The sequence below is a fragment of the Lepidochelys kempii genome, chromosome 19 (genome assembly GCF_965140265.1).
Source record: "Lepidochelys kempii isolate rLepKem1 chromosome 19, rLepKem1.hap2, whole genome shotgun sequence".
NCBI classification, from domain to species: Eukaryota; Metazoa; Chordata; order Testudines; family Cheloniidae; genus Lepidochelys; species Lepidochelys kempii.
The window spans coordinates 12,079,137-12,090,886 of NC_133274.1; the positions used below are offsets into that span (position 1 = coordinate 12,079,137).

General features: G+C 49.6%; 1 long non-coding RNA gene across 1 annotated transcript; it reads right to left on the bottom strand.

Moving 5' to 3' along the window:
- Nucleotides 1-2,052: 2,052 nt before the first annotated feature.
- On the bottom strand, nt 2,053-11,078 carry LOC140900512 (uncharacterized). Its single transcript, XR_012155649.1, has 3 exons — nt 10,644-11,078; nt 4,234-4,320; nt 2,053-2,740 (listed from the first exon to the last, which is right to left on the bottom strand). It is a non-coding gene; the product is annotated as an uncharacterized lncRNA (long non-coding RNA).
- Between the last annotated feature and the right edge of the window lie 672 nt (nt 11,079-11,750).

Below are 11,750 nucleotides of genomic sequence, written 5' to 3' on the forward strand. Positions count from 1 at the left end.
CCCCCCCTTCCCCAACCCCCACACCTCTCCCCTACACTCAGGGGCACCAACAGGCAAAGAGAAAAGGAGGACTTGGGGCACCTTAGAGACTAACCCATTTATTTGAGCATAAGCTTTCCTGAGCTACAGCTCGCTTCATGGATGCATTCAGTGGAAAATACAGTGGGGATATTTATATACACACAGACCATGAAACAGTGGGTGCTGGTAATAGCTCATCTTAAGTGATCACTCTCCTTCCAGTGTGTACGGGAACACCCACTGTTTCATGTTCTGTGTGTATATAAATCTCCTCACTGTATTTTCCACGGAATGCATCCGATGAAGTGAGCTGTAGCTCAGGAAAGCTCATGCTCAAATAAATGGGTTAGTCTCTAAGGGGCCACAAGTCCTCCTTTTCTTGTTGCAGATACAGACTAACACGGCTGTTACTCTGAAACAGGCAAAGAAACTCTCTCTTTCTCGGGGCTTGTCTTCACAGGGCCAGCTGGGAAAATTAATCCAAATTAAGGCCCATGTGAAGTGGATTAAAGGAAACCCAGTTAAGGCCACTTTAATTCTGCATAACAGCATCCTGGCAGGGATTTAAGATGGTTTCACTAAATTCCCTCAACTTCACACCTTTAGTGAATTCAGATTAGATGACCCCCATGTAGACAAGCCATCCATAAATACACTCATCACTGCAGCCACACATATGGATTCACAGCCGCCCACCCTATGAAATGCACATGCAAATTCACATGCACACACACAGATTCCTAGCCCCTCATCCGTACACACTCACACCTGCAAACACAGCCATGCATGTACCTGTGACCTTGACCAGCCCTACAAAAAATGACTGGTGGGTCCCTGCCCCCCCCCTTGACTAACAAGGGGTTTGAGCATGTTTCAGTGGAAAGTTTTTAACAAAAAACCCTGTTCTTTTGTCTGTTTGCATCGGTCTCTCTTACCCTGTGACTTTTATTTATAGGACTCTTCCAAGAAAGGGAAAGAAGCTAAAAGACAGAAAAACAGCATTGGACTTAAACATAAGGGGTGAAATCCTGGCCCTCTAGAAGCAAAATTTCCATTGCCTTCAATGGAACCAGGAGTTTACCCAGCAGTGGGTGAAAATGAGCAAATGCCCACTGCCATTAGACGTAGTTCATGGCAGGGTAGAGCCTGATGACCAAATGATGGAGCGCAGAGGGGGCCTGATTCGCCAAACACTGGTACAGCCGAGAGTGCAAAAACACCAAGCCCCAGTCTGATCTGCTGGCATTGGGTACATACATTGAGCCAGCGTCAGTGACTGTGCCGGGGCAGGCCAAGGGTGACTCACCGCCCCACTGGGGCTTTATTTACTTAGTGGTGTTTCTGACCCAAAAGCCCCTGCAAAGGCTCCCAGGAATGAGGTTTGGATCAGGCCTTGATGAGGGTCATTAAGGAATGCAGCAATTCTGTAAATGACTTCGCGGGTGCCCCTTTGGAATGCAAAGTGCAGGTTTTTAAGGTTGTGATTTTGCTCAGGAAAAATAAATGCCTCTTCCCACACCCCCCAGTTTAGCAGGTGACCATCTTCAGATCCTAGGCAAGGCAGAGCTGAGTGCTACCTTTCTCCCTGCATTTCACAGGCATCTCGTCTTTAATCCTGCTGCTGGTTTCTTGAGAACTGCGTTTGTTTCCTGTCATTCAATATTTCCAGCCCCCCCATTGCCTTTGAAGTAGAGTTAAAATCTAATGGACCTCACTTGTGGGTATGTAGGCCCCAGCCAATTTAAATTGCTAAGAGACCCCACAAATATTTTTATCCTACTGCTAAAGAAATTCATTATAATAAAGCAGCCAGGCAGGTGTCAGGCTAGCTCCCGCCTTAGAGATGGAGTGGCAGCTCATTATAAGCCTTAACAGGCATTTTTCTGATATAGGGCTAATTTGATGGTAGGCCATTAGGAAAGTACACCTGGGTAAGGTCACTCATTCTTGACCTCCAGGAGAGGGGGCCAAAGGTCTGCTGCCAGCCAGTCCTGCTCAAGCTGTAGAAGGATTATAATGTGATTGATCAGCCGGTCCATTTTTTTCATAGCTAAACTGATGGCACAAGGCAACACCAGGGAACATTCCCCTTGAGCTATTCAGCACTAGGCTGAAGCAGGGAGAGCATCCTCAGGAGACTGATCCATCGCCCATTGAAGTCAGTGGGAGTCTGCATATGATGTCAATCACCAGTGGATCAGGCCCCAAACACTAGACCCCTGAAGACTTTAATAAGAGTTTATTTTTTCGAAATAGAAATGTTTTTTTTTTAAATTGGAACTTCACCTCTCCTGCCCTGTATCCCAAATCAGGATGCAGTTCTGTTATGGAGAAGATCCTGCATTTTTCCACACATGCAAAAAAATCAATTGGACATTGGTGATCAGCTCTTAACAGAAACAGGACAGCACTGCTCAGCCATGGGCTAAGAGGATGGGAAAGGCGGGTTACTTGTCAGTGTTAACAAACAGTGACAAGTTCAAATCTTTCCAAAGAAGAGATTTTCTGTTTAGAGAAACCTTCACTGAGGGCTGATAAACAGGCAGATACACAAACCATACAATGGCTTAAGGGGCCTTCTTCAAAGCCCACTCAGGTCAAAGGGAGTCTTCCATTCCCGCTCCATTCCTCTGGTGCTCAGCTTTCTCATCTTTCCTTAGGGTGTTTCGCTCCTTTCCTCTCTTCTACCAGGCTCCAGCACGGAGTTTTCCTACAAGTTCTTAATTGATGAAGGAACAAAAAAAAAACAAAACCAGAAGTGTTTCCTCCCCCATCAAAGCTGGAGGATGGAAATGGGAAATTGACAAGGAAGGTTAGAAGGACCTTTCACCAAGATCTCCGCACACACCTCACTGAGGCCCCAAGTGCAATGAAAGTGGCTGATCAAGGCTGGTTGGTAGCAGCCAAATTCAATACATTGCAATATCAAGGAGGCTGTTGAGCAGAGGCTAAGCCTACAAAATCAAGGAAAAGAGAAAAATCCATGTGCCTCCAAGATCCTTGTTAAGTGTCACTTGCTGCCCCCTTGCAGTCTGTGGCAAAACACCTGCTGGCCAATGGAGCAGGCCCCAAGTGCCAGAGAGAGCCTGTTCGACCCCTTGCCAACAGTCCCATACAATGAGGCCAACATCCATCATAGACTTTGAGCTTTATTCTTCATATTATGTTAAATACAAACCAAACCCAGCTCCTGGGCTGATCCAAAGCCCATGGCAGTCCTCAGAAGGACTCCTGATGACTGTAGGCCCTTTGTTACTGAATTAACTGCTGCTTCCATTGGTTACTTCTGTGGCCAATGGTAGCCTGTGGCAACAAACCTCCGAGCCACAGACGTGGGCTCATGCTACCTCACTAAGTGCTGAAGACCACCCCCACACTCACCCCAGGTTTCAGAGCCCCAAGTGAGGCCTGAGGTGCAGCGTTTACACAGCTGTTTTCAGTGCAGAAGCACAGGACGGGTGAGCCTGAGCCTGCATTAACATCCCCCTAGAATTCGGTGGCGAAACTCCCCTTGAGCTGGCTGGCAGGAGGATGGGGCCATAATGTGTCAGAGGTGCAGAAATTGAGTGTCACGTGTCAGGTTTCTCCTGCCCTGGCTCTTTCTATCCCACTCTGTACCATGAGATTTCATGTGTGATTCTGGGAACAAACCAAAGCCCACGAAACCACATGCCCAAAGTACAGATGCTCTGAGAAGTTCAAGAGTTGGCCTTTTGTTCAGGCAGATTAATATTTTTACCTTTTCCATATTCCCCTGATGCTCCCTCGACATTGGCTAAACAAACTAGCTAACATGGATCAATGATGGGACCCAAACCCTGAACCTTCAGTGATCAAAGCCTCAGCCTATACTGCTTGAGTTAAAAGGACAAAGGGCCAGATTTGAAAGGTATTTAGGTGTCTAAAGATGCAGATCAGCACCTAGGCAGTTTCAGGGTTTCTCAATGACCAGTCCGAGGACCAGCCCAGTCCCAGGAGATCTCCCTGACACAGTTTAGGAAGACAGCAAGCCAGTCCCTGGTATCCAAAAGGCTGAGAAACCCTGCTCTAGAAAACACCATTAGGTGCCCACCTGCAAATATATTTGAAAATTCGTCCTTAAGACTCCTAAGCAGAGAAATTAGCTCTCAATTACTTTTTAATGTGAATCAGTCACTAGAGGGCAACGGAGACTCTCATTCTCCTAGCATAGGTTATAAACACAGTACTTACTAAGCAAGGCATCGTCTCCCGACCTCAGCATTCCATCTTGGGGGACACCATAGGAGCATCTGTTCTTCTCGGCATGAGCCTGCAGGTCTGGAGGAAGCAAAGGGAAGATGCTCAACCTGGGAAATGGGTCAAACATGGGGTATGTTTCCTCCAGACAGTTACTGGCACCTGGCCTGTGGTCTGAGCACTCATGACTTACCAGGAAACACCACCTCACACTTTACATTTGCAAAGCACAAGGCAAACTAAGGACCCAGTCTCCTGTCCACTGAAAGCAATAGCAAAACTCGTATTGACTTCTATGGGGTGGTCAGGGCTTGAAGGGCAGAGCACCCACAGCTCCTATAAGGTGCTAATTGATCCTCAAGACATAGCCAAGGGTCACACTGTGGGTCAATGGGAGAGCCAGGCATAGAGCCCCAGCAGGGCTGGGTTGGTCCTGGGTCCAGGCAGTTATATCATGCTACCTCTCAAGCTAATGCAGTTAAACTGAAGGGCTAACACAGCTCAGGCACTGCCTGGCTTTCAATCGCCCTCTAAACCTTGAGCTGATGGGGTGGGCGCATTTGCACAGATTATGTTTTCCAAAGTGGAAACATCAAAGATCAGGTCCACAATTGCTCCTGAGCTGCTCACCCAAGCCAGTCCGGTTTGCTGGCACCAGAAGGATTTGCAGGACGGTGTGTGCATGCTGCTGAAACAAAAGGCACAGGACACATGCCTTTGGCTCTAGGCTGTGTGATGCACCGCTGCTCACTCAGCCCCACACGCTACAGCCCCAGTTTGGTCACCAACTTGGACACAGCGGCCCCACTCCGTTCCTCAGTTTCCCCACCTGTAGAATGGAGATAGCAACTGACACACCACAGTGAAGAGCTATGAGATGGATGGATAGAAACCCCTCCGGCAGCAGTGAGTGCTATTGTCTTGGCCCTCCCTTTAAAACACCTGGAATTTACATATGCCTTTAGCGTGAGAGACAGATCTGTCCATTTCCGTTTTCACTCACACACTTACCCTTCTCCAGGATGAGACAACCTTGGAAATCAAAGTTTGCTAGGGACTCGCTGTCCTTGTTCCTGCTTGGTTGTTTTTTCCACTTGGCCGGGGCAATAGCCTGGTTGAGTTACTTACATTTGCAAAATGAAGACAGACAGCTTCCCTGCCTGGGCAGACGGCATGTGTCTCTATGCTTTGCCCACACACACCTGCTCTGATGCATTTCACATGGAAGCAGACAGAAGCCCCACCCCACTGCACCTCTTGCCCCGTGCCATCCAACAAAGGACAGAAAGGGAAAGGAATGACCAAGAGGACTGATGGTGAACTCCCAGTCAGGGGGCTGCTTTAAGAAGCAACCAAGGATAGGAATTCTCGGAGAGGGAATGAAAACGCCGCCATGAATAAGGAACAGCTGCAATTACACCCACTCAGATAAAGCGAGCAGGGCCATCAATCCTCATGCTTTGATGCACACACTGATCACCAGCTGGGGGTAGGAAGACATCTCTCCCCTCCCCCTCACCTCCGCAGTGATACTGGCCCAGATCATCATGCAGTGCGTACTGGCATGGAACTCCCACTAAGCCCCCTGGCACTACAGGCCTGACCCCCCAGTGCTGTACAGTAGGTGCATTACAGGAGATTGGGGGTGTGCCAGGGGAGTGTCAGATCGTAACACCCCAGCCCTGGCTGCTACCAGAGTCCCACTCTGACAGCTCTGTGTCCATTCTGGAATGGAGATTAATTCTCCTCTTCCCTTAAGGCAGTGGTTCTCCACCTATTTATCATTGTGGGTCCTTCCAAAGACCCCTATACGCAGTGCCTCTGGCTCAGAGACCCCTCCACAGAGTGGGGCCAAGAGCAGAGCCCTGGGCAGGGGGCTGTGTGGGGCCGGGAGTCAGCCCTGACCCTGGATCTGGCTGCACAAGGCCAGGCAGCAAGGCAGCTGGCTGGCAGCCCCAACCCTGGACCCCTGCCAGGCAGTGGGGCCAGGTGGCGATCCTAGACCCCTGCCGGCGGTGGGGCCAGCAAGCGGTGGCTGTCCCGGACCCCTGCCATGCCAGACAGCCAGGAACCTGGACCCCGCCATGCGTCCTGGCTGCCTTTAGCACACAGCTGGGCCACAGGTCAAGAACCGCTGCCTTAAGGCGAAGTGTCTCCAGGGCCACTTGGGGCAGGGACACATGACCATGACTTCCAAATTTAAAGTCAGGCTTGACAAAGCCCTGGCTGGGATGATTTAATTGGGGATTGGTCCTGCTTTGAGCAGGGGGTTAGACTAGATGACCTCCTGAGGTCCCTTCCAACCCTGATATTCTATGAAATACAGTCAAGAGGCTGCACAGAAATTTAGGAGCAGAGGTCCCACCTTTCTCCTCATGTGGCCCACATCTTCAGAGTGAGATTGTCCTGTGGACTCCTGCCAGTTGTGACCATGCACCCACCCATCTCCCCTCTCTCTGGTTATCACATCCCAGCCCTGCGACAACTGCTCAGGGCCGGATTTCCCACAGAGTTCAGCTCCCATTTAGGCAGCAGAGTAAGGACCAGATCTGCACACATGATCAGAGCCCAGCAGCTCCCACTGGGACGCGCATGGTCACGTTTTCACAACACGCCGTGTTCTTTTGAGGACCGAGCCCATCACCTCTGCCCCAGTGCTCCGTTCAGACACAGCCAGGGCAGATCCGTCACCACATAGACAACAGCAGGGGAATCTCGCGGTTGCAGCACCGAGCGGATTTGGTGAAGCCGAAGGTTATGGAGCAATTGGGCTGCTGCCCTTCCAAGCTGCTGCTGTTAGAAGCGAAACCATTTTCGTTAGCCGTAGAGCATCATTCGGTCCTAAAAATCTGGTGAAGCTTTACAGGCAAGACACAAAATGAGAAACCCTCTGATGCCTCGGTACTGCAGCAACAGAAATAGTAACAATACGTTCACAGATTTCTTTCCTATCTTAGCTCAAAAAATCCTTTATAGTTTAAACACAAGCATCCTCCTCCATTCTCAGTCAAAACAAACAAGAGACCCTGGGCCTGCTTCTGCTCTCATGAGTGGGATCAATCAGGTATCACTCCATTAGCATTCATACTCCGCGTTGTAGAACCGGCAGAAGCAAGATCAGAACCGGTGCCCAGGAGAGACGGGCTTTGCAGAGCTGCATCACTCCAGCGCTGAGCTGGCGGGACACCACTAAGTCACAGTGACGCCAGGCTGGAATGGCCTCATTCCAGTGGGTGAGCGAGGATCCGCGGCCTGCACTGTGCAGGAGGTCAGACGAGATGAGCACGGTCCCATCCGGCCTTAAAGTCTTTAAGTCAATGGTGTAACTCCAGATTTACTCTGAAGTCCGAATACGGCCTTTAAAGTAAGAGCAAACATAAAAACCACCCTTGGGCTAGATCCTCAGCTGGGGCAAATCACTGAGGTCAACGCTGCTGGAATCCCACTTTACAACAGCTGGTACCTGCCCCCTTGTGCCGCAACTTCATTATTTATTCCTCCGACATCGACACCCATGCTCACGTCCTGACCCACCAAGGGACCGGGCAATCAGCCCCCCACTCTGGCGCAGGGTAAGGCACCCGGTATGGGAATCAGGGATTACACTGGGATTGGAACAGACTCTCAGCCTTTGTGGATCAGGCACAAGCAGGGAACACATGCTGAACAGTGGGTCCCAGCTGCACCCGCTGCAGGGCCACAAGCATACATTGCACGATCCAGAGTGAGCCACATGCGGCTCTGTCTCAGCCCCAGTTCGGTTCTTGGGAGCCCCGGCCCAATGCTGCACTGCCCCTTCAGTTCTGTAGCGGAATGCTCCCCTGTCTTGTAAACAAGGCCAGATTGGAAATAGTCAGCCAGCTGCTCCATTAAAGCAAACAGCATTCTGTGCAGCTTCGGAACATCAGAGAACCTTGTGTGTCAGTGTCTGTAAAGCACTAGCCACATGCAGAAGCTTTAAATAAAAGTGTGATGTAAAACTGGTTTAGTTAAACTGGTGCAAAGGGCTGTGTGGACACACTTAATTCAGTTCAAACCAGGCTTAGCGCCATTAGGAGCAGGTTAATGGAAACTAAGCTGCTCAGACTGAAATAAGAGTGTCCATCTAGGGAGTCGCACCCAGTTTATTTAAATCAGTGCAAGTTGGCCTAGACAAGGGCTAAGGAACAGGGGTTTGGAAGAGGATTTAGAGCCTTCTGAGGGTGAATCCACTAAAACCAGACTCCTCATGACCTGGCTCCATTTTTTTTTTTAATCCAGATTGTAAAATCCTTAGGGCTCTGCAAAGTGCTATAGCCACCCATGGTGCCACAAACAGTTCATATTAAATACACATTTAAAAATACAAGCTGAATCCCCTAGCGGCTGCACCAGCTGCCTGTGGGTGGGTTTGAGTTAGAGACCCCTACCAAGATCATGGCCTCATTGTGCCAGGTGCCGTACATAGAACCAATGAGAGATGGCCCCTGCCCAGAAGAGCCTTACAGACCAGACAGAGCCTGGGCGGGAAAACAGAGACGCAGCGAAGGGAAGTGATATGTACACGGTCACCTAGTAAAGCCAGGAAGAGAAAGCTGGCCTCCCACGTGCCGGCCCAGCAGCCTTACCACAACCCGACAGCTGGTGGGGAACCTATGTAAGTCAAGGACTTGGGTACCTATCTGAGGTACTTATAGAGCCCCTTCAGTGTAGTCCCTGAGGACTGTAATGTATTTATCGTCATAACAGCCCTGCAAGGTAGGATGCTGCTAGTATCCCCATTGTACAGATGAGGAATTGAGGCAGAGAGAAATTAAGCAACTTGTTGGAACCCATGTCTCCCAAGTCTCAAGCTAGTACCCTAAACTCCTGGGCCATCCTTCCTTGGCCTCCGCAGTTAAACCCAGGATCTTTTACCAGATTTAAAAATAAAAGGGAGGGGGAAGGGGTTGAGACCACACCTGCCCAGGGATTTCTAAATGGAAATGATACAGATCAAGGCTGGGTTTCCAAAGCCTACAGCATTCACATCCCTCAGCTGCCTTTGAAAACGTAAATCAACAAGGAAAGTCAGAAAAGGTAAAGTAAGGGGAGGAGGAAAGGGCAAAATGACAAGCTTTATAGCAGCTGCCACGATCCACCCACAGGTGGCTGTATTACCATGAGAGGTGGATCTCGCATGTAGATCGCACAGCTTTTGGGAACGAAAGACCCTGTGCCTAGATATTAATGCTGGCAACAGTGAAAACAGGGCATGGGGGAGGGAAGAGAAAGGCATCTGCAAGTGTCCTGAAGACCCTAAGCCACTTTGGAGTTGGTCAGGATGGACTGACAGATGGACAAGCAGCCAGACACAGCAGAGAATCAGAAAGCATCTGTTTGCTCAGGAAGGGGATGGGCAGCACCACCATCAGACATATGGTTGCCAGTCTCTGCATTGGGGTACCTGAAAGGGTCCCCTGATAATCCCCATTCCCAGAAGGATGGAGTGGCTAAGAAGGAAGTGTGGGATCAATAGGACAAACAAGGTGCCCCAGCTCCATCCCTTGTCCAGACAGATGGATACGCCCTGTAAGCAGGCAGGTGGGAGGCCAGGGTGAATTGAACCCGTCTTACGTGTCCACAGCAGGGGAAGGTGAAGCTAGTCTGAGCCAATGTCTGAAGTTTCACAGGAGCCACTAGCCAGGGACAACTGTAGGTCACCCTTCCCCCACACCTAGTGACTCCTACATCCTCTCCATGACCAGACACTAGAGCAGATTACCAAAGGCCAGCATGCTCCAGCTGGTAACCGAAGTCACCGCACACGTGGCTGAGAGGACACACTGGGGCAGCAGCTGTTCTACAGAGGAGATGAAGGGCCAAGCCGGGTCCAGCTATGTTAAGATGATGCCAGCGGGCAGCTGCAGGCCACAGGGTCTCAGCTGCACCTTGTACAAGAAACTCTTTTAAAGTGAGATTGTTGCACTTTGCTGTAGGTTTAGCTCTTGGCCCTGAGCGTTAACAGAAAGGCCCTCACAGCTGATGGGTAACCTTTGAAAGCCTTTGCCACTTGCTGCCCCACTCACTGAGCAATGCCTCCATGGGGAGGGAAATACTTGGGATGTGAAAATGAAGGCTTGATCCTAACAGGGCAAAAAGCCAGGCTGCAGCTCCAGGAGTTAACAGGCCAGGTAAAGACAGTGGGGTGGTCCAGTGGTTGGGCTTGTCTGCACGGGGAAATTGACTAGTATAGGTTTAGCTGGCTTCTACTATAAAACTATGCTGGTCAATTTCCCCATGCAGACAAGCCCTTGAATGGAACTTCCTGTATCAGGTGAAAACTATAAACTGACTTGTCTTGGTGTTATTGTGTGTTAATTTGAGCTGGTTAAATTGATTTAAGAGAGTAACTGCTATGCCCATCATTCCTGCTCAACTCTCACCGGAAGATTTAATTAGCTCTCTTCTTTCTCAAAGGATATCATCCCTATTCGTAAGCAGAAGGCTCCAAAACAGGTCTCATTGGCGACTATTTTCAAGTTCCTCCATCCACAGGAGGAAAAGCTCCATGAAGCTCTGCAGAAGGAAGAAACAATTACTCTTGTACAATGATTAAAGGAACAGCAGAGAGATTTCATTCCCAAACACACTTTCCGCTGGATTTTATACATTAGAGAATTCAGGTCTTTTCTACCCTGATTTTTCCTTGGAGACGTTACAGATGGCTGGAGAGCTAACGGGACTTTATCACAACCACACCTAGGAAATGATACTGGACTGAGGAGACACTTTTATTCAGATTGTATAAACACAAAGTGGACTGGATCCCCAGCTACTATAAGTTGATGCAGCATCACTGCACAGGAGCAGAGCGGATTTATATGAAGTGGGGAATCCAGCCTTTTATTTTTGTCAACACCATTTTAACTCAAATGCCTGAGGAACAGTTAGGAGAAAAATCTCTCTTAACAAGACCAGCCTCATTCCTATTATGATGGATAAGGGTTCTGTGGTAAATGCCCTGGCCTGGGGCTCAGGAGAGCTGGGTTCAGTTCCAGTGATCTTGGGCAATCCGATGAATCTCTTTGGCCCTCAGCTCCTCACGCTGTACAACGGAAACACTAGCACCTTGTCTATTCAGCCTGTAAGCTCCTGGGGCCGGGCTGCCTCTTACTGTACAGCTCCAAGCACAGCAGGGCCATGATCTCAGCTGGACCTCCAAAATGTACATAACAAAGGGCTCCAGCTGTCTAAGGCAAAGCCAAGACTTGCACCTCTTGATACCTCCAGGAAAACATGTCCGTTAAGGCCTGCCTCACATACCATAGAGCAGCAAAACAATGAGGTCGCAAGTCCATCCCCTCACCCAGCAGGTCACCTTTTGCTTCCTAACTTTCAGACTCATCACACAGCTGGGCTGAGCCAAACAGCTGCTCTTTCCTTCTACTCTAATTATTCCAACAAAGGGGGGGGGTGACCCTGCATCATCCCCAAATGCCCCCTCGGTTCAAGCCCTGCTGATAAATGAGCCATCTGCTTCCAGAACCGCA